Genomic DNA, 24172 nt, shown 5'->3' with positions numbered 1-24172 from the left:
CGCAAGAAGGCAGCCATTATTTCATTACGACAGAAAATTCAACCCGCTGATTGACTATACTTGTTCAATACCATAGAGAGCACCATTCATCAGAAAAGAACTAGAGGAGAATGCGGCACAGCTGCGAAATGGCAAAACGTCTCCTTTGAGCTCATTTTGGGAAAAATAAAGGAAATTAAGCCCATTAAGTTCACAAATCTCATCTAAAATTCTACTTGATAAGTGGTTGTCAGAAAAATCTAGATAAACCACCTGAAAGAGACCAACCAACTCCATTGGAATCTAGCCATGAAACTCCGTTGGAACATAGCCATGAAATTGATTGCTATCAAATCCAAGTAGAAAAGGCCGGAAAGGTTTCCCAAACTCTTGGGAATGACACCATCAAAATAATTGCTGCTGAAATCTAGAGATTGTGCTTGATTCCATAAGAAGCTGTCTATGAATAAGCTGGAAATGCCTCCTATTAGGCTATTATTGTTGACGTAGAAGCCCACCATGGACACCATCCTTGCATACTCAAAAGGGATTTCCCCTGTCAGATGGTTATGGCCTACATCCAAGTGTGATAATTCTGAAAGAAATCCCAAAGGAATAGGCAGATGTCAAGAGAGCTCATTGTGGGAAACATTGAGCTTCACCAGGCTGCATCTTTTACCGAGCTCTATAGGGATTTGGCCGGTGAGCTTGTTGCACTACAAGAGGCTATTCATATTAGCGACGCTCACACAGCGACGCTCAAAAAAAAAAATTCCCGCGTCGCTATGAGTGTCACTATGAGCGTCGCTGTGTAAAAAAAATAACAGAGAGCGCCCAAAAACTCAGATCTCAGATCTGAGTTTTTCGGCGCCCTCAAGCAAGGAGCAGGTAACGCTCTCCCTCTCTCTCTCTCTCTCTCTCTCTCTCTCTTCTCCACACACACACACACACACACACACACGAGGAGAGGAAGGAGAGCCAGGTATGCTCCTTCCCTCTCCTCACTCTCATGTTCCCTTCCCCTCTTTCTCTCTCCCTCTCTCTCTCTCTCTCTCTCTCTCACACACACACACACACATAGTGTTTTTTTTTTTTTGAGAGAGAGAGAGAGAGAGAGAGTACAAACATAAACAAAAACGCACACACACACATACATAAACAAAGAATGCACACACACATTGAGAGAGGAAAAGAGAGAGAGAGCATGCATAAACAAAAAACACACACATCGAGAGAGGAAAAGAGAGAGAGAACATGCATAAACAAAAAATGCACACATTGAGAGAGGAAAAGAGAGAGAAAACATGCATAAACAAAAAAACGCACACACATTGAGAGAGAAAGAGAGAGAAACTAATTTAACGTCGTAGGAAAATAATTAAAGTTAAAAGACCTAAAGATCTAGCCGACGAGGAGTTGAACTCAAGACCTATTATTCAAGAGGGAAATGGCATAACCAATCTATCATACTTGGCATGGGTGATAGAAAGGTTATACCATTTATCTCTTTTTATTGGCACACACATCCACACATGCGCACACACACAAGAAGAAGAGAGTTATAACGTCGTAGGAAACTATCCTAAAAGACGTTAAAGATTAGGTTTGAGAAACATTTTCCTACTACCATGCTAACCATTCAGGTGCATCTTCTTGTTCACATAGTTGATGAGGTGGAAATAGCTGGCACAGTTCATTCCAGATGGATGTTCTTCTTAGAACGTTTCATGAAAACGCTTAAGGGATATGTGCGTCAAAAGGCACATCTGGAGGGTAGCATGGCAGAAGGTTGGTTGGTATCAGAGTCCTAGTGTACATTGGAGAGTGGCTAGACCGATTTGATAAAGCCCGGGACACGCTATGGCAAACCATAGATGATGAGCGCATATCTGGGATTGTCATGTGCAATCTCGGTGTTGAGAAGAAGATGACGGAAGATCTAGAGGCTAAAATCAACCGATTTTGCATGCTTCACAATCCAGTGATGCAAAAGTGGATTTCACAATATGAGGATGCAAAGCAAGAGCGACAAAGGGCACGAATCGAGTGGAGACGGGGAAGACGACCACCGATGCACTATCCGACGGTTCTGGAGAGCCTACCAACATTCATGAGCTTAAGATGGTTGCACAACCAATTGAAAAGCGCACAACAATGCAGTGACGAAGTGACTGAGCAAGAGTGGGAGTACTCTCGGGGTTGCGCGACCAAGGTAAGTTTGCAATGTACGACTAGCTAGTGACTTTATTTCTAAACGTTTGAACGGCCACTCATAATCTTTGTTCGTTGTAGTATAAGTCATACACAGCTGCATGGTGTAAAGGTCGACATTTTAGGGTAGAACGGATCGACAAAAAGCGTTTTACTCAAGATTGTGGAATCATGGCAAAATTTGAACAGTCTAGTCGACGACGTTCATCTGATGCAGATCGTGTGGTGGCGGAACTCACTTACTTCGGCACGCTACAAGAGATTTTGAGGATCGATTACAGAGGATTTTTTGTCGACTTTTTCGACGTGCAATGGTTCAAGATAATCATGGAGGGTCGCAACGCTACTGTGCGTAGAGGAGAGTCTGGTTTCTTGAGGTGGATTCTACTAAGAAAATGGACTGACCTAAGAGACACTTTCGTACTACCCGAGCATTGTGAACAAGTAAGTATGTAAATAGTTAACATCCCCCTTTTACAAGTTATGTGCATGAAAGCTCTCATGTAAGTTATGTGGCTCTGGCAGGTAATATTTCATCCTACATGCAAAGTCTACATCAAACTGGCGGTACGTCATAGAGGTAGCCCCTCGTAGTGCAAGGACGTATGAAGGCTACCATGTGCCAATCACAACGGCATCAATGGAGGAGATCAGAGAAGATGCTCAATCAGAAGCCGCTGCGGTGTTGCGAGACGAGCATCAAGATGCTACTACTCTATATGGGGTGCATGCAGAGGAGATACGAAATGAAACAAAGGATATGTGTTTAAACGGAGAGCTCTATATAGATATATAAGGTTATGCTGAGTTATGCGAGGATGAGAGAGAGATCTCTTAAAGCCACAAATATTGTATTTGAACAATTTTGCTCCGTGTTGTAAAAGCTCTGGCTCTCTAAGTACCTTCCATGGTGTATAATGCTCTTTTCTACTCGCGCTCACATCTTTTGATTGAAAATTCTGAGTTTTCAAATTGCCTCTTCTATCACTCAATTCATTGCGTCATTGTATTTATATGCGTCATTACGTCATTGTATTAAATGGTCTTTGCGTCATTGTCTACTCTATTCATTCAATATTAAGTTTAAATATTCGTGTGTTTAATGCAGGTATGGATGATGAGGAGTTTCTTTTTTCTTTGTCACCACAACAGAGACACTGGTCCGTGGAGCATCATCGCTCTGGCGCATCATCGCGCGTTCCTACTCCATCCGCATCTCCCTCTCTTTTGGAGCATTTGGCGCGCTCCAAAGCTTCGGCGTCGACGAGACGATCTTCACACTCGTCTATACACCGTCGCTCTAGTGGTGGCGGTGGCGGTTGTTGTGGGGATTCCGCCGCCGATGCCTCCACACCGTCTCGTGTTCAACGAGGCTCTTTACCCTCCCCTTCTTTGCCCGCCCCCACACCAGCCACAACATCTCCATCTACGCCAGGTTTTGCGCGGCTGACTGTTCCTAGCAGCTACACACCTCTACCTACTCCGCCAGGAGCCACCCCACTCGACACTCCTCGCTTCGGGGCCCAGACGCCGGTGGAGACACCTGACGTCCGTACCCCCATCGACACGCCGCTAGAGACCCTTGCCGGGACACCAAGGTTCACGCGTCACCGGCCAGAGGGCTTGCCTTACTCTGTCGACTTCAGCGACGGCATCATCATGGATGATGACGGCAAGAAGGTGATCTCGCGCATGCGTGGTCTTTGCTCTCAACTGTTTAGACACTACATACTAAACAAATGGAGTGAAGTACCAAGGGATTTTAAAAACAGAGTCATCAGCATACTTCATGATGAGTTTCCCGTTCCAACATGGGATCAACGCTTCAATGAAGACCTGATGAAGATTCGAATGCGCGAATACTGCAAACACAAGCGTTCCGAAGTGCAAAAAGCAATCAAGCATGGGTGGAACAGGCCAGATTGGCTGGCCAAAGAAGATTGGAAGAATGCGAAGAAAGCAGCGCGCGAGAATCCCGACAAGTGGAAGCAACAAAAGGATGCAGCCAGAGCGCGAGTAGCGGCAGGGAGCTCGCACCACTTGGGGAGTGGTGGATGGGCATCATTTGAGGCCGATTTTGTAAGTGTTTTCGCATTGCTCTTTATGTTCGATAGTTTAGGGTTTATGAGTTTTTTAATTCTAACATAATGAAATCTTTGTATGTTTTGACAGTGGTCGATGACAGGACGTGATCCCACACCGTACGAGCGCGAGTACGCAGGCAGAAAGGGCTTAAACGCCCTGATAGACATTCTCAGTTCTCGCGGCGGCATGGTTAGTATTAGGGTTTACTCTTTTCTATTTTTTGTATTGTTTTATAAATGTCGTTATATGTTTATACTTACTGAAAGCTGTCTTATTGTCTTTTTTTGCAGAATCCGACAGATACTCCGCTTGGACGCGATGAGACGTCTGACTAGACGACGTCACTTTAGCCGTAGCTAGATAGCATTAGTTTAGGGTTTCTCATAGCTTATGTATCATGAGACGGATTTTATACGTCTTTTTGAACCATGTATATTATTACATTTGTCACCGCAGTTCATTTTGCCAATCAATTCTTTATGCCTATGATGTTGTACAATTGTCATTATTACATTTGCCAATCAATTCATTTTGCCTATGATGTGTACAATTGTCAATTTTACACTTGTCAATTTTGCAAACAATGCGTCTTGTGGGTGACTATTTTGGGTCTATTATCTACCCTTGCACTTTTTAAAAAAAGTGAATCAAGTACAATATGCTTGATGGGTGGCAGGGCATTCAATGCCCTGTCACCAAAAAAAACTTCTCTCGGGCGTCGCTTTAACCGTCGCTTTTTATGGCTCTGTAGCGTTGCTATAGACTTCTGTGTAAACGTCGCTATAACCGTCGCTATGATCGTCGTTATATAGCGACGCTATTAGCGACGGTTAATTTTAGCGACGCCAGGGGTTATAAAAACCCACTGTATTTCCGTCGCTCACAGCGTCACAAGAGCACACAACCTCTTGTAGTGTTGTGGCCCAAGTTTAGGCCTTGCAACCTGCCCAATTCTCCCAAACACGGAGGGAGACTGCCAACCAAACCATTCTATGAGAGGTCTAGAGTAGTAAGATTATGGAGAGCAGAAAGCTCCCCCAAAATGCTGCCACTCAGCATGTTACCTTGAAGCAACACATGTAAGCTAGCATGTTGAATTCTGTAGTAAAAGAGAATATCTTGTCTGGAATTGTTCCATCGAGCTGATTATCCGATAGAACAAGGCAATCTAGCTCAGGTAGGTTCTCAATTGCCTCGGGTATTCAACCACCTAGATTGTTACTGCCCAAATCAAGGGTAGCAAGTTGTGAACACCTCCCAAGCTCAGGAGGAATTGCTTCAGTGAAAATGTTGGAGTTAAGAATGAGGGTGGTGAGATTCACCAACATACTGATAGCGGGATAAAGAGCAGTGCAATCGGGTGGCCTCTGTACTCGTGCACACTCCACAAACCACGCCTCATGCAAACAAGCAAAGAACAAAACAAAGGGGGCACCACCCTAAATTAAGAGGTTTAGGGACCTCACACATAGTGCACATAGGCAAGTGAGACTTCTGGCATTATGATGGAATCAAAACATATGGCAAAACACATAGAAACGAAGCTTAGGGACCTTATGTAGCATATATATACACAAGACATCAGCTTAACAATACAACGGCATCTGATCATACATAACAAGGATATAGAGAAGCAAGCCAAGGATGGCATAACCCCTTGTCAAAAACAATCAACCCAGCAAGTAGGTATGATCCTACTAGCAACACATCAATACCTTGGAGAATGATGGCGAGGATGGTGGCCATGGAGGATGAGAGAAGACTCCTTATTTAGGTTTTAGGGCTAGTAATGTAGCATACTAGAGGGAGAGAGAGAGAGGGAGAGAGAGTAGAGCTCCATCCATAGCTCCTCGTTGTGAGCAATGTCGTCATAGCTTCGTTGCTTGGTGAAGTGGGTGAAGTGTTTGTTTTGAGTGAGAGAAGGCCTCCTTATATAGGTTTCTGAGAGGGTTTAGGATTAGGGATAAACATGCTTAAATCCGCTGATTGGGGTTACTTTTTGCTTAGGGTGGTCAACAGATTGAGGTCACCTGATATGTCACCATCAAGATATTCTCTAGAGTGATGTGAGAGGGGAGGGTAAATGCTGATTTTTCTGATTGTGACACATGGGGATAAGGCCTTGACCAACATTTAAGAGGAGGTAAGGTGGCTGTTGAAACTGGAGGTTCTGCACATGTCAGGGAGGGACCTGCGGGGGGGAGGTGGCAGCTGGGTCCTCCTGAATATCAAATTCTCAAAAAATCCTCAACCATGGCTTCTTTTGACATGTGTTCTTTGAAAAAATTAGCATGTCTCTTTTCAACTCAAAAGTCTTTATCCCTGTTGACTCACCTTTACCATAAGATTTTCCCCTTTTCTCCTTCTGTAACTGCATTGTTGATGCCCAATCACTGCTTCTAGTAACAGTGAATTGTTACCTACCAAATACTTATGGTGCAGTAAAAAATATTTGCCATGGTAAAAAAAGTTACTGTAGGTAAAAAGTGATTTGTATTTACCATGTAGGTGAAAAATATTTACTGTGGTAAAAAAATATTTACTGTCGGTAAAAAAAGTGAAAACGGAGTATGCTGTGCTGCGAGTCCACATGAACATCCTCGTGTAAATTTCACTAGAAATTCACACCTAGAATGGGCTATTCTGTAAGATATAGGTTGTAGGCATGCATAAGAGCTCGTTCCCACGTATCTTCTGTCCATGGCACTTTTTACTCTTTGGTGCTTGTGAAGTAGATTTTTCTTCTCTTTCGAGATCCCTTGGACTAGAGTATCCTCATCTCCCCAACAACTGACTGTGCCTTTATTGCATCTTCAGAAGGGGTCCTAAAAACCATGCATCATATAGCCCTCCCCCTTAAGCTAGAGGTATTTGATGCCTCTAGCTGTAGGTTGTGCTACAATAGGGTTCTCTTGAATACTTACCCGCCTGGTACCAACTGAATTTGCCATGTTACTACTTTCTTGGTTGATGCACCCTGTTTAGTCCTTTCTGATGAATAATTGTATCCATCCATGACTAACAACTGGTCTCCTAGACCCTTGAAAGCCATACCCCATCCATTGTCAATATCCGCTTTCACTGGTAGCATTCTCTTTTTTTTTTTTTTTTTGAAACGACTATGTACATGATTGTTACCTTAGTTGGAGCTCGAATATGATGAGCTCTCCTCTGAACCATCCTTAGCATTGATTTCACCAGCATATGGCTGTGAAAGACGACATTGGTAGGCCTTCAATCACCAACCATTTACCGGGGTCTGATGTACCTTACCATCTAGGTCACCTAGCTGGTAACTACCATTTGAGAACCTCTGTATCACTACAAAAGCGCCTTCCCACTTAAGCAAGAACTTACCATCCTTCCTGCGATCAAAGCGATTATCGTATCTGAGCACTAAAGAACCTTCCTTGATACCTTTCTTGACAAGGTTGCGATTGAACTTCTTTCGTTTCTTCTCTGCCTGGGCTGCATAGTACTTTACTGCTGACTCTTGATCTAGCCCTAACCTCTCCAAATCGATGATTCTTCCTTCCACCTACTTCTCTTGACTATCCTCTTGATGTGCTTTTAGAACTCGGAGGCTCGCTAGCTCCACTTCTATAGGCAATAGTGCCTCTTGCCCGTAAACCAAGTGAAAAGGTGTATACCCCAAGGATGTTTTAAAGGATGTTCTGTAGGTCCAAAGTGCTGCATCTAGGTGTTTGTCCCATGCCTTAGGATGTAAATGCACTTGCTTAGTGATGATTTTACATATAAGACCATTTACCTTTTCCACAAGACCATTGCATTGAGGGTAGTATGGTGTAGAGTGCCTGCGCTTGATTTTTAACTTGCTCATCAATTGCCTGACTAAATCAGCTCGAAATCCCGGTCCCCTAACCGAGAGAATCTCCAAAGGTGTGCCAAAACGGCAACAAAGGCATTCAAAAATGAAATCACTCACGTCCTTGGCTGTGATGCGCTTTGTGGGACGAGCTTCTGCCCATCTGGTCATGTACTCCACCCCCATAATGATGTATTCCTTCCCTGATTGAGTGCAAGGTAGTGGCCCTATTGCATCTATCCCCCATTTTTCAAATGGCCCATAGGTTTTGATTGGATGTTGATTTTCATGGGTAAGACGCCTTGGTCCAGCTTTTTGGCAAACCTCACATGTGCGGCACCAATGTTGTACATCTCGATGGAGGCTTGGCCACGTGAACCCTGCTTGTAAAATCTTTCTGCTAGTAATCTCTTGTGCAAAGTGGCCACCACACACACCTTCATGACAACTAAACAAAATATCCTTTATCTCCTGGGATGCAGGAACTCTCCTTAAGACAGCATCTTTCCCTCTACAATACAAGTCCTCATTCACTAAGCTATAGCTGGTAGCCTTTTTTGCCAACCACCTACGTTCACTTTTACTCATACCATAGGGTGCTTCACAATGCTCAAGAAAGTAAAGTAAATCATGCAGCTCCTCCTTTCCCTGGTATAAAGGACTTTTCACAAGGATAGCACCTATTATGAGAGTTTGTAGTTCTTCACCTGCTAAGGCATCTGCTTCTCGATTTTGATCTCTAGGTACAAAGTGCACTCGAACTTCTTTAAAACCCTTCAACAAGGCCTTTGCTTCCCTCATCTTAACATACAATTTTTCATTTTTACAGGCCCATACACCAACCATTTGCTTAACAATCAACATGGAGTCACCAAAAACATTTAGCTTTGTGATGCCCTGAGAAAGACAACATTGCAACCCTAAAACAAGGGCATGGTACTCTGCTTCATTGTTAGAATGAACCTCTTTTAGACGAAACCCTTTTGCAAAGATCTTCTCCTTCTCTGGACCTAAAATTACTATGCCTGCTGATGCCTTGTCTTTGGTCCTCTTCTAAGCCTCATCAAAATATAGACTGTGTGCTCCCAGTAGAACTTCAGGCTCCGGGATAGGCGGTACCTTACTAGGTGCCTCTTTCTTGGCCTTCTCATAACACCTTTGTGTTAGGACATCTGCCAAACAAGCACGGGTGGAATCCTCTACTTGTAGTGTGTAGTCAAACTCTTGAAGCTGCACCACCCACTTTGCTATTCTTTGAGACAATTCCATGTGTTGTAGGGCATATGGAAAAACCTCCTTAGTTGTGATCACCACAAATTGTCTCGGAAGTAAGTAAGCCTGAAACTTCTCCACTGCAAACTTAAGAGCTAGCACCAATTGCTCAGTTGCGCTGAAACCCTTTTCAGCAGCTGTCATCACTCTACTAGAGAAGTAGACTGGTCTCATGAGAGATGTCTTTGGGTCTTTTTGCATCAAGACAACTCCTAGAGCTTCTGGACCTACACTAGGATTTACATAGAATAATTCACCCCATGTGGGCTGTAGGACGACAGGCAATGAGCTCAAAATGGTTTTAACTTCTTGAAAGCACCTTTCACCCTCCTCACTTCATGTCAATGTAGTGTGTTTAGTGAGTTGCTGCAAAGGATAGATTGCCTGAGAAAGGAGATGTATGAATCGTCCCATGTAGCGAACCTTTTGAATGAAGGAGACTAGTTGCTTCACGTTTGAAGGAGTAGGTAAAGCTAACAATGTCTTTACCTTGCTCTCACCTATGTGGCACTTGTCTTTATTCAATTGCCCACCCAATTGGTCCAGACGGGTGAAACCTTCATGAACCTTGGACAGATGTACTTCCCTAGAGCTGTAAATGCAAAAATCATCAATGAAGACTCGTATGGACTTACCAAAGTAAGGTTGAAACACCAAGTTCATAAACCTCTGGAAAGTAGCTGGGGCATTAGTTAAACCAAAAGGCATAACTCTATAAGCAAAACACCCCCAAGGTGTTATGAAGGTAGTCTTTCTTTGGTCTTCATCTGCGATTCTGATTTGGAAGTAGCCTGAGTACCCATCACACACTGTGTACCTTTCATGACCAGCCACTTCATTTAGTATTTCATCTTGAAAAGGCAAAGGAAAATGGTCCCTTTTTGTGGCTGCGTTTAGAGGCTTGTAATCCACACATACCCTCCACTTCCCATTTTTCTTTGGTGCTACCACAACTGGAGACACCCACTCAGAATCTTCCATTGGGTAGATAAATCTTGCCTTGAGTAATCTTTTTACTTCTTTTAAGAGTGCATCTTGTTGCACTAGCCCTAATCTCCTTAGCCTTTGCACCACTGGTTTGGCACATTCCTTTAATTGGATATGGTGTTGGGTTACCGTCACTCCTCTAATGTGCTCGTAATCAGTTATAAAGAGGCCAGCATGCTTCTTTAGTACCTGCAAATAGGGTTCTCTCTCTTCTTCTAGTAGGTCCTTAGCTAGAATCTCCTCTAAGCCTGTGGCTTCTTCCTTGTTTAGAGAGTCTTGACCACCTTCTCCTTCTGGGTTTCGCAGTATTATACCCATGACTTCCAAAGAGCTAGCATCCTCCTCAGATGACTCATCCTCAGATGAAGAGCAGCTGCTTGTGCTCCATTCATCCATAGAAGTCTCTATCTCTAGGTCTTGTTGTCTACCCTGCTTCATGTCATACACAATTTTTTGTTGCTTGCCACCTACCTTATGATTTGGTCGCAACTCAAGGGAACCTGTCTCCCAATCTTGCCTAGCTTTCATAGCCATAAGCCAAGGTCTTCCAAGGATTAGCGGATAGCCCTCCCCCTTAGTTGGGATCACATAAGCATCAATTGAGATTGCCACACCAATAGCTGAAACCTTTACTCCATTAACCTTTCCCACACAAGCCACCCTTACATTATTTTCCATCTTAGCTTGTAAGGAAGTTTGCTCGTTTACTTCCAAACCCAACCTGTGCATTAATTTCTCTGTCATAACACAAATCTCGGCTCCACCATCTACGTACACATTGGAGACTCGCTGACTCTTAATCTCTGCATCAATGACTGGTACGATATCCTTCATGCCTCTTGCACTAATAGACCCAACTGACTTTGCCTTAGCCCTCCTGGTGCTGACCATCTTGGACCGGGTTCTACGCATCTTTGGGGAAAGGTGGAGGAGTTGCTGCGATGAAATCTTTGGTCCTTGCTTACTCACATCTGCTACCAGGTCGTAGGGTATGGATCCTACCCCAAGTGGAAAGTCTTCTACTCCTATGTGCCTCCTTGACCTACTCTTCCTTTTCTTGTCTCCTATCACTTGGGAGGAACCCTCATTCCCTTTATCCGTCTCTGAAGCTTCCATTTCATCAGTTCTTTGTCTCCTAACTCTCTTTATTGGCATGGCAACAGCTTCCTCCATTTTTTCTTTCCCTTTATCCTTACCATTGTCAAGACTTATGACAAAGACAGCCCTGTCCTCCCCTCCCGATGGTAGTGGAGGGATCTCTGCTGGTGCTTGTGGTGGTGGAGGAGGGGGTCTCAATATTTGGATTGGTGGAGCCACGTGTGCATTTTGTCCATTTAGTGGCCTAGCTTGAGGAGGAGTGACTTGCTGGTGAGGAGTCCGTCTTTGATTACCATTTCCTTGATAGCGTCGTGGATGGGGGCAATAATACATGCTGTGACCTACCTCTCCACAGTTGTAGCAAATGTACTCACGTGCTTGCCTTTGCCCTTCTTGTCTATTTCGTTCATTTCTTGGCTGGGGAGCCCTTACACCTTGAACCAGATTGATGGACAGGCTCTCTAGTTGATTGGTGATTTGTTGAAGTAATTCTTGTTGAGAGGACTCTTGGTCTGTTGCTCCTATCCCTGCTACTACCCTTGCCATAGGTTGAGCTAGCGGTGGAGGCTCCATTCCCCCTTGTAGTTGAGCTTGGAATTTGAACTTCGTATCCTTCTCCCTTGCATAAGTCATAGCTTTATCAAAGGTATATGGGAATTTACCTTTTACCTTTTCTCGAAGGATGGGGTAAAGCCCTGCCAGGAAACAGTCCTTCTTTAGGCATTCTGGCGCCCTTTCTACTTCACCTAATGATGCACACCATTTCTCCCACAGGTTGGAAAACTTTCCTTCATAGCTTCTATAGTCATTGGGTGATATTTGGCGTAGCTCTAAGAGCTGTCTCCATATCTCCTCTGGAGGCTCATGGAGGCAAAATTCTTCGATGAAGGCCATCTTTAAGGACTCCCAGTCTCTTCTTTCTTCAGGTGCCAAAGTTTGATACCATAATTTTGCACCTTCCCTCAAGACCAAGGGAAAGGCCCTTAACATAGTAGCTTTGTCATCCCTTCCCGATACCAGAAAGGCCATTTCCAAATTATCCAAAAAGTCTGGAGCAACCTCCCCAGGCTTACCATAAAAATTAGGGAAGGCCATAAGTGAGAGAGTAAACAATTACACAAACAGCTCCAATTTATTTTAAAATAGAGTATGGTAATTACAATTTGGAGCTTTAGCACAACTTAGCTCAAAATAGGATGAAGATCGACACATCAAAGGAATGGTAATAGTCTAGTAAGGGTAGAATGGCAGGATGAGGAGAGCGCAAGATTTCCCCAAGTCTCTCGGCTCCAAACAACAGGGCTATTCTTTGCTGATAAAAGATTTTTCTATCAATACAAATATTCACACGGATATGACGCACAAAATGGAAAGGAAACATGCGGGGATCATCATTCTCATTATTAGCATCCATACTTACACACAAGAGCCTAGCTTAGTTGCACCACCTTGGGACCAATGAGCCTGATCAACCACAAAAGGTCAGCACCTCGGATCACTTCGACTCTTCCTGATGCATCTGTGAAGACGTAAGGCGTGATGGCAACACTTTGTACAATGCTGAGCCTTTTAGCAAGCAACAATTGGATGCTATTACCATAATCATCATGACAAATGAAAGTGACACCATTAATGTGCAGCACATCATCAACTAAGATAGTTTCCTTAGATTGAGATAACTTCTTGAAAATTAGCAGCAAAGGTAGGGCAGGGAGGCTTTTCACCCGGTCTCCAAAGCACTTTGGACAATATCCAAAGTGATCTTCACGCGGACAGGAGGTTGGCTTGGGATTGGTGGTGTCTAGATTCACAAAGTGCACTGGGAGCACTCGCAGACGGGCGGCAATCTTGTAGGCAAGCCTTCGCCTCTTTGCTTCAGGAGGATTTAGGGGTGAGAGTCGTGGTTGCAAGTTGGAGGTTGAAGTTGGTTGCTCACTAGCCTTTTTCTTGCTTGTAGTGGTCATGTAATCCCTTATTAATGAGATTAAGCCAAATGTTACCTTACGCTTGAGCACGCGCTGCGGCCTTGGGCCACTTAGGTGTAGAGGTGATCTTCCTCCTCTTAGTCGGCTCCTCAGGAAAGAGAGGTCTGGTGATGCTTTCTCTTCCCTTAATGTGTGTCACAGTACCTTCGTGTATGTTGAGGTAGAATATTTCAAGCTCGTGTGCGTTGGAGGTTTCTGGAGCACTCATAGGTTGAGAGGAGAGGTATATCAAGCTCTTCTTCTTACTCTCCTTCGTTGGCGACGATCACGAAAAAGGCATGTAGAAGAACTTACTTCTTGAATTTCAATGATTCTGCAACCAGGTAACAAGACCTCGATGAAAGCTTTTAAGGCCTCTAAAGCCTCCTCTTCTTCTGTTCTCCAATTTGCAAATTTCTCACGCCATTCGTCCATGTTGTAGATTGCACATCTTCATTGCTTGTGGACTGAAGGTCTGTGTAGCCCTCCTCCGTGGGGGCACCAAAATGATAGCGGGAAAAAGAGCAGTGCAATCGGGTGGCCTCTGTACTCGTGCACACTCCACAAACCACGCCTCATGCAAACAAGCAAAGAACAAAACAAAGGGGGCACCACCCTAAATTAAGAGGTTTAGGGACCTCACACATAGTGCACATAGGAATGTGAGACTTCTGGAATTATGATGGCATCAAAACATATGGCAAAACACATAGAAACGAAGCTTAGGGACCTTATGTAGCATATATATACACAAGACATCAGCTTAACAATACAACGACATCTGATCATACATAACAAGGATATAGAGAAGCAAGCCAAGGATGGCATAACCCCTTGTCAAAAACAATCAACCTAGCAAGTAGGTATGATCCTACTAGAAACACATCAATACCTTGGAGAATGATGGCGAGGATGTTGGCCATGGAGCATGAGAGAAGACTCCTTATTTAGGTTTTAGGGCTAGTAATGTAGCATACTAGAGGGATAGAGAGAGAGGGAGAGAGAGTAGAGCTCCATCCATAGCTCCTCGTTGTGAGCAATGTCGTCATAGCTTCGTTGCTTGGTGAAGTGGGTGAAGTGTTTGTTTTGAGTGAGAGAAGGCCTCCTTATATAGGTTTCTGAGAGGGTTTAGGATTAGGGATAAACATGCTTAAATCCGCTGATTGGGGTTACTTTTTGCTTAGGGTGGTCAACAGATTGAGGTCACCTGATATGTCACCATCAAGATATAGAGTGATGTGAGAGGGGAGGGTAAATGCTGATTTTTCTGATTGTGACACATGGGGATAAGGCCTTGACCAGCATTTAAGAGCATGTAAGGTGGCTGTTGAAACTGGAGGTTCTGCACATGTCAGGGAGGGACCTGCGGGGGGGAGGTGGTAGCTGGGTCCTCCTGAATATCAAATTATCAAAAAATCCTCAACCATGGCTTCTTTTGACATGTGTTCTTTGAAAAAATCAGCATGTCTCTTTTCAACTCAAAAGTCTTTATCCCTGTTGACTCACCTTTACCATAAGATTTTCCCCTTTTCTCCTTCTGTAACTGCATTGTTGATGCCCAATCACTGCTTCTAGTAACAGTGAATTGTTACCTACCAAATACTTATGGTGCAGTAAAAAATATTTACCATGGGTAAAAAAAGTTACTGTAGGTAAAAAGTGATTTGTATTTACCATGTAGGTGAAAAATATTTACTGTAGGTAAAAAATATTTACTGTGGTAAAAAAATATTTACTGTCAGTAAAAAAGTGAAAACGGAGTATTTTGTGCTGTGAGTCCACACGAACATCCTCGTGTAAATTTCACTAGAAATTCACACCTAGAATGGGCTATTCTGTAAGATATAGGTTGTAGGCATGCATAAGAGCTCGTTCCCACGTATCTTCTGTCCATGGCACTTTTTACTCTTTGGTGCTTGTGAAGTAGATTTTTCTTCTTTTTCGAGATCCCTTGGACTAGAGTATCCTCATCTCCCCAACAATTGACTGTGCCTTTATTGCATCTTCAGAAGGGGTCCTAAAAACCAGCAATCACATACCAAGCTCGACCGGGAGGGGCCCTTCGAGAAGGTTGCTATCGAATCACAGCTCATGCAATATTTTGAGGTTTCCTATAAGGGGAGACAAAATCCCAGTGACGTAGTTGTCTCTCGTTGATACCTCCATAAGGGAGTCGGATTCCCAAAGCTCATTTGGCCACTAGCATTGCCATCCCTGCAAAGTATCCTGGAATGTTCCCTGTGAGCTGATTGCTAGTGAGTTCTATGTCTGACAAAGCAGTGCATTTACAAAATGTCGTATCGATAGTGCCATTAAAAAGGTCCCTATTCAAGAATGGTTGTGAGAGGTGGGGTGCATTGCAGAGCTGACCAGGTGTAGAGCCTGAGAGTTTATTACCATCCAAGCTTAAAGTGATGAGTGAATAATTGTCACCCAACTCTTTTGGTATGCTCCTTAAGAACTTATTGGTTACCAACAAGAGAGAAGTTACCCTTGTCTAGCTTCCCAGCCAAGATGGTAATGGCCCATTGAAATGGTTATTCTCTAAAGACAGGGAACTGACAAGCTGATGGTTCCCAAGCTCATCCAAAAACAGACATCAAAACTGATTTAAAGAGAGATCCACAATTTGCAAACTTTTGCAGTTCCTCATCGAAATTGAAAGAGACCCATTGAAAAGATTGTAGGGCATGCTAAGAATAGTTAAGTTTTGGAGGCGGCCAATGGAGTCAGGAATAGGGCCAGATAGGAGATAGTGAGTGAAATCCATCTTTGTCAATGCCTACAAATTGCCAATCTCTGTCGGCAGGGACCCCGAGAGTTGACATGAATCCATGTAGAGGTTTGCTAAAGTGTGCAAGCTTCATATTTCTTTAGGCAATGCACATTAATGATAGACGTTGTGTGCCTGTGTTACTGAGGAAACATGACAGTGAGTGTGTGCATATAAGCATCTGCAAGAGGTATGGCAAGTGTGTGTGTATATTGTGTGTGTGTGTGTGTGTGTTAGTGGATGTCTCTTTGTGTGTAGTAAGAGTGTTGTGAGTTAGAGAAGAGTACCTCATGTACATCACTCTTTGGCTCCTTGCAACAATCACTTCTCCATGGAAACAAGCAATTGTGTCTGTTGCCTTTGCAGGCCCTTTCATCACATTTTTTTGTTGATGGTATGAGACTGTTGGCAACGTAGGCAACAAAAGTTCCTATTCTAATGGAGCCTGAAGAAAATGTGAATGTTGTTGTCATTGGATCCTGTAGAAATGTTGAAGGAGTTGTAGCACTAAAGCGTTCTGGTGATGCGCTTCTATTGAAATATCAAAACTCCCCCTTCATTGTTGTATGTCAAGGTGATGGCCGTGCAGCAAGAAGGGTAGTGGACAGAGGTGATTGTCATGTTGTTCTCGTCTATGGATGAGAAGCCCACAACCTTGTAAGACAAGGGACTGGTGTGGAGTCATACATGATGATGCCCCCTTGCTCCATCACCACTACGAATTTGCCATACAAGAACTTGCTGAAGGAAACACTGCATTCTCTTGAAGGCCGTATTTGTTCTCCAGCCAAAACCCAAAACCCAACCAAGCACATTGCTGGTCCCACAATACGAGGAGGTCACCTTCTATCATCCTAACACACATACATGGAAAAATTAAATACAAGGAGATTTCTAGTGGGGGGCTCGAGGGAAAGGCCTCGTTAATCTTCAAAGTGCTTTGGCCATACGTCAAATTCCCTTGAAGGCATATGGCACTGCCTTGGTTGACATGTATGTCTGAAATGTCGTCCCTTGAAACGCATTGATTGCGGGATATGCCCAACAAGGATTGGGCCACAAAGATCTGGCTCATTGGTTTTAGGATGCAAAGCGAGGGCACTTCTCGCTCTACGTAGGAGTCCAATATGTTATGATGTAGAACATAAAGTTAGCTCTACTTATCTTTAAGTTTAATCTATATCCTGCATCTTTTCTATTTGTCTTAACATGTGTTTTGTGTCTGACAGGGAGGACATATATTCACAAAAGTGGACGTTTCAATTGTACGGGAGTGCCTTTAACTCGACAACACTACAAGGTTCGTTATCTGTATCCAGCACCCCATGACTATGCGTTTGCTTGGAGCAACACATAAACGCTACAGGGCAGGGCACGGCGTCCGTTTCTTATTACTTTTGGAGAGACCACAGTTCCAGCTCTCTACCATACTTTTGTATGGCACCTCTGCATGACGTGCACTATATACTTTGCAGTTTCAGTTTGTGACGTTTCATTGCAAGATGATATATTTAGCTATTCACACTGCTTTTTTGTAGCTCGACTCAAACATTGTCCGCAGGCTTGCATAATTGGATGACATCCGTACACGATTATCAGGTTAGCAGTGTAATTTTTTTTATATAGTTTGTTACTTGACTATGCTTGATTGAGAGGATGGGTGTCTCAAAGATGGTTCCACAATTTAGAGACTAAATGGTCGATATTACTAGGTTGATGGTGCAATCTGCAAATAACTACCAAAGTAGGTTAAGTTGCAGCCCTTTTTCTCGATTCAATTACCCCGTTTAGTAGCTCTTTGTCATATATGGAGCACTCTAGGACACAACCTCCTTCTTCCCAATGCTCATCAAGTCCCAAGCATTGAGCTATTATTGGTGCCTATCAATAGGTTCTACTCATTTTCTCGTGTCACCACAACAAAACCTAAGGAAAAAACAATCACAGCCAACTAACCAAGTAAACAGCTATGCTCCAAAATCTGTCAGATTATGTACGGAAAAGGACCACCAAGCAAGACTAGTTCTTAGTAAGACATGTAAATCATATATCTTTCATGGAGCTCCTCAATATGATAAGGGTCACGCTAGCATATAGATAGATTCAAAATAATGCTCTCTCATTGCTCCACATGGTCTTAGCAAAAATTACCAAAAATAGCGAGCAAGAAAAATCGGATAGCGAGGTCTCCTTCTCTCTTCCTCTCTCTCTCTCTCTCTCTCTCTCTCTCTCTCTCTCTCTCTCTCTCTCTCTCACACACACACACACACACACACACACACACACACACACACACACACAAACACACTCACAGATCACGCTTGTGCTCTCTTCTCTCATGAGATCTCCTTCTCTTAGTCTTCCCACTATTGTCACCGTGCATGATCACAACAACATTGTGTTCCTCGCTGTTATCTACGGACTACAATTTGACTATGAAGAGCTTAGGTCAGGTGGTTACATGTTTAGAGGTTGGCAGCTAGCTAGTAGGGCGATGGAAGAGAGGCACTATGAAAATCTCTAATTGTTTATCACGGTCTTTTATCGCGTTTTGTAGAGAGAAGGGCCAAAATCAATTAGAGAGGGAGAAAGAGGAGGAAGGTTTTCTTTTTTGCATTTCAAATATTACCATAGTTATTTCTGTGACTATTACCGCAAAAGTTGCCTCTAATATTGCCGCTACTATTATCGCGTTTATTTCTGAAGCGCAATTTAGTGCCTAAACATTGAAATTCTGGCTTAAACATCCTTCTATTCCCCTTCCCCCCCTCAGATTTTGGTGTTTCCCTCCTCTTAATAAAAGCTAAAGAACATTATATGAAATTTTCAAATTTTAACAAAAGACATATGAGAACATGGAACAATAGCTAGCTACGTGGGACTACACTTGGATACAGCTAAACTAATCACTATTAATTGATTACCATAATTTAGCACGCTTCACAAAATTAGAGAGAGGAAGAAGGGGGAGAGAGATGAATGGATGACCAAAAGAATTCATAACTTAAAGTATGCAAAATGTTTATGAATCATCTTCCAAAAGATCCTACAAGAAGCATCATGCAATTCTAAGCCCATGGCTCCTAAATATATAAAGAAAGAAACATAATTTTTATTTGTGGATGCGTTGGCTTCATCATCTTCGGATTTATCATCCTTCATCTCATGATATTCATCATCATGACAATCATCCTTGCTAAGACTTGGGGACGCCCGACTTGATTCACAGACCTCCCTCTCCCTCTCTCCCTCATCCATAGTAGGAGGTGGAAGAGAATCGAATATGGTCGCCACTTCATTAGTGAAAACAATGGTTCTCCCCCGAGGTGTTACGGGAATTACAAACCAAAGTTTTGGTTGGTGGATTGCTAGGACATAGATGACCTATAGAAGATATAGAAGCTCAAAGTGAGTAGTATTGGTATTATAATCAATGTTACAAGCAAATAAGAATAAAAAAGGTAGTTACTCACTTGCTCACAATTGCATGGCACAACTAAATTTTAATACCTCCATGTGTGATTTACACTAGAGTCCACCATGTAGAGTCCATTCTCATGTCGTCTAGACACATTTTGTAAACCACTTGCACTAGAAAATGAATGTATGAAAGGTTCTAAAACTAACCTTTAGTATCCTTTCAATAGTTCCACAATACCTGGCTTCACCACCATTTGTGTCAAAGTTACCCATGATGCCACAAAGCATGGTGGACGTTCTACGCTCGTCAATTTGGCGCGTACAAAAGTGATGACCGTTTGACCACATAGAGTTATAGGAAAGACACAAAATAGGAACATATCTTTTATCAATTACAAAGATAAAATCAAGAAAAAACTTTACAATATGGTTTAGGTATATGAGTACTCCATCTTTGGTACACAGCCTCGTGCATACTCCCATTCTTTGTCGGTGATGTCTTCTTTGCAAAATTTTGCTTCAGTCATTCTCTCGTGAGTCCACTCCGCACTAATGAGATCTAGGAAACATGCCACCTGTCTAGGCACTAGGGATGCCCTTCTTCCTCCATGGACTTGTTTCCATGCTTCTCTCTCTTGCAAACACCTTGCCTTTGCCATTGTCCACAACTCCACCCACTTGTTCATAACCTTTCATTGAGAATACAAAAGTTATTGAACACTGAGGATGGATTCATATCCATGTTAAATAATTTTCCCTTTCCACTTGGAAAGTGTGAAGTCATCCTTTCATCTTCCTCGTTTCACCACACGTGAGTCATTGAAGGATCAACTTGTGCCAAATACGACGAGATATAAACAAATGCCTCTTGCAAAGCCACCCTTTGGCCATACATGCCTCTAGTTGAGACCGCAACCGCACAAAATCTTTGAGAGTCTTTAAAAACCTTTGTAAAAAGAACATCCATCCTGCGTGCACTACTCCACATATAGAAATATCCTCCACAACGTGAACCAAGGGATGGATTTGACTAAGAAGGACCAATTGAAGAAATGCATCCTCAATGGCACAAACAATTTTTGTTGCTAGTGTTTGAGCAGCAGGGATAGCGGCTATTTCAATTTCCTTGGATCTCATAAATCTTCAAGAAAACACATAAGAAGATACTAACTGCTAGTTTAGCTTATTGTGTACATATAAAAAGTGTAGTTGAGTGGAGTCTTGTGGTGTACCTTACTAGCTGTCCAAACTTAAAAATAGCATCCCTCAATTTGTTTTCCCGACATATACACATACTCATCGGCAGAATGAACTACAATGTAAATTAAGGGAAGGGAAAGAAAGAGAATGTCACACACACACACACACACAATGGTGAAAGCGCGCGCACACACACACACACACACATACATTCTATTCGGATCGATTGCGGAGACGGTTTAGGATTGGGGGCTATCCGCGAACGACATTGGATGCTCAACCTAGTTGGGAACCCACTCTTCAATGCGACGTAGTAAATACCTAATATCCTCCCCTTCTCCCCCCCCCCCCCCCTTTTCCCTATTATTTTCTACCGCCACACACACACAAAAATGAAAAAATGCATAAATTGTGCATACCTCATCCATTGTTTGGGATTTACGACTAGTGTGAAAAGTAGAGCCTTCTTTTCTGCACACGATTGTTGTGAAAATGCGGTAATAATTCTTGTTGTTGGCATGAGATTAGTTCATAGGTGGTGGTGTGCAATTGGTTGTTTGCTTGGTGTATGATTAACACACACACACACACACACACACACACACACACACACACACACACATACACAGAGAGAGAGAGAGAGAGAGAGATAGAGAGAGAGAGAGAGAGATTAGGAATGATTTAATGGGTATTGTTAAATAACCATTAAATAAGTCCTAATGTAGAGAGAGAGAGAGAGAGAGAGGAAAATGTTGAATGTTAGAGTAGTGTCAAAATAGTGTAAGTTAGAAAAATAGATAGATAGAGAAGACAAAGAGAGAGAGAAAGAGAAAGAGAAAGAGAGGGAGAGAGAGAGAATAAAGAAACAGAGAAAGAGAGAGAAAAAGGGAAAGAGAGATAGACATAGAGAGAGAATGGAGAGAAAGAGAGAGAGGTGGAGTAAGAGAGAAAGAGAAAGAGCGATAGAGAGAAAGAGGAAGAGATAGATAGATAGAGAGAAAGACAGAGAGATAAGGTAAGAGAGAAAGACACACACACACACACATAGAATATATATAGAGAGAGAGATAGATAGAGAGAATAGAGAGACACAGAGAGAGAGAGAGAGGGAGAGAGAGAGAATGAGAGGGAATACAGAGGGAGAGGGAAATAGAATAGAGAAAGAGAGGGAGAAGAGAGATAGATGGAAAGAGCGAGGGAGAGAATATATATATATATATAGAGAGAGAGAGAGAGAGTAGAGGGAGATAAATAGAGAATAGAGAGAAAGAGAGAGAGAATAGAGGGAGAGAAATAGAGAATTGTTAACCCTCATGGATCACGGACACCCCATCACCTATGACGGACGTGTATTATGTATTTGGTAGAGTCAGGTACCGGGCTTGTCGGACCAATAGGAAAAGGGTAAGAGTGATCGCCGATGAGAGGCGCACTCTAACTGGGACATTCAAGGGATTAGTTGGCTAAGCATGGGCGCCCAAGTGTGAATGGGGTGAGCTCATATAAAAGCCAACTAAACCTAAAATTCACTCATTCTCTCATTTGTGCAATAGAAGAGTGCTCTTGCTCCATCTCCATCTCCATCTTCTTCTTCTTCACCTCCTCGTGTGTGTGTATGTGAGAGAGAGACAGAGAGGGAGAGTGTGTGTGCGATCGAGCATTACGAAGGCACAACGGCGGCGAAGCGGTTGAGTGCGGCACGACTGCAGCTTCTTCTTCATTGCAGGGAGGAATCCTCCATGGCAGGAGCATAGAGCGGTGAGTGACACACCATTGCCCTCTTTTGAGCTTGCTAGATTAGTCTTGTTGTGTGCTTGGAGCCATTTGTGGCTCGCACACGGTGTATCGGCAAGTCCCTTGCTTCGACAGTGTGGCAAGGAGCGCACAAGAATAGAGAGAAAGAGAGAGAGAGATAGAGTAAGAGAGAAAGAGAGACGCAAAGAGAGAGAGATTAAAGAGATAGGTTAAGGTCATGTTATTTGGCAATTTAGCACAATTGTCTCTTGAATGTAGGCATCTAATTGATCAATGCTACCCGTGTCACATCATAAGCTCCACTTACTGGTCATATTCTACCATGTACAATATGTATTTCTTAGTAAGACATGTAAAACATATATCTTTCATGGAGTTCCTCAGTATGATTAGGGTCACGCTAGCATATAGATAGATTCAAAATAGTGCTCTCTCGTTGCTCCACATGGTCTTAGAAAAAATTACCAAAAATAGCGAGCAAGAAAAATCAGATAGCGAGGTCTCCCTGTCTCTTCCTCTCTCTCTCTCTCTCTCTCTCTCTCTCTCTCTCTCTCACTCAAACACACACACTCACTGATCACTCTAGTGCTCTCCTCTCTCATGAGATCTCCTTCTCTTCGTCTTCCCACTATTGTCATCGTGCATGATCACAACAACACTGCGTTCCTCGCTGTTATCTACGCAGTACAATTTGAATATGAAGAGATTAGGTCAGGCGGTTACATGCTTAGAGGATGGCAGCTAGCCAGTAGGGCGATGGAGGAGAGGCACTATGAAAGTTTACCGCGTTTTGTAGAGAGAAGGGCCAAAATCAGTTGGAGAGAGAGAGAGGAGGACGTGTTTTTATTTTCATTTCAAATATTACCATTGTTATTTTTGTAACTATTACCGCAAAAGTTACCTTTAATATTGCCGCTACTATTACCGCGTTTATTTTTGAAGCACAATTTAGCGCCTAAACATTGAAATTCCTGCTTAAACACCCCCCCCCCCTTCAAATTTTGGTGTTTCCCTCCTCTTAATAGAAGGTAAAGAACATTATATGAAATTTTCAAATTTTAACAAAAGAGATATGAAAACATGGAACAATAGCTAGCTATGTGGGACTACACTTCGTTATAGCTAATTGGTTACAACTAAACTAATCACTCTTACTTGACTAACATAATTTAGCATGATTCACAAAATTAAAGAGAGGAAGAAGGGGGGAGAGAGATCGATGAATGGATGACCAAAAAAATTCATAACTTAAAGTATGCAAAATGTTTATGAATCATCTTCCAAAAGATCCCTACAAGAATCATCATCCAATTCTAAGCCCATGGCTCCTAAATCAATAAATAAAGAAACATAATTATCATTTGTGGACGCGTTGGCTTCATCATCTTCGAATTTATCATGCTTCATCTCATCATATTGATCATCATGACAATCATCCTTGCTAAGACTTGGGGACCCCCGACTTGATTCATTGACCTCCCTCGACCTCTCTCCCTCATCCATAGTAGGAGGTGGAAGAGGATCGAAGATGGTCTCCACTTCATTAGTGAAAACAATGGTTCTCCCCCGAGGTGTTACGAGAATTACAAACCAAAGTTTTGG

The 24172-nt window shown here is 42.9% G+C and overlaps 2 pseudogenes; both read right to left on the bottom strand.

The window, feature by feature from the left end:
- Window positions 1–54: 54 nt before the first annotated feature.
- Window positions 55–16300, bottom strand: LOC147451382 (uncharacterized; annotated as a pseudogene).
- Window positions 16301–16910: 610 nt separating this feature from the next.
- The window catches only part of LOC147451381 (uncharacterized), a 52396-nt pseudogene continuing 45134 nt past the window's right edge, over window positions 16911–24172 (bottom strand).

Source organism: Adiantum capillus-veneris, chromosome 9, assembly GCF_014529385.1.
Source record: "Adiantum capillus-veneris isolate H3 chromosome 9, ASM1452938v2, whole genome shotgun sequence".
In the NCBI taxonomy this organism is placed as follows: Eukaryota; Viridiplantae; Streptophyta; class Polypodiopsida; order Polypodiales; family Pteridaceae; genus Adiantum; species Adiantum capillus-veneris.
Note: the sequence above shows the minus strand (reverse complement) of the source record. Positions and strands in the feature narration are given on the sequence as shown.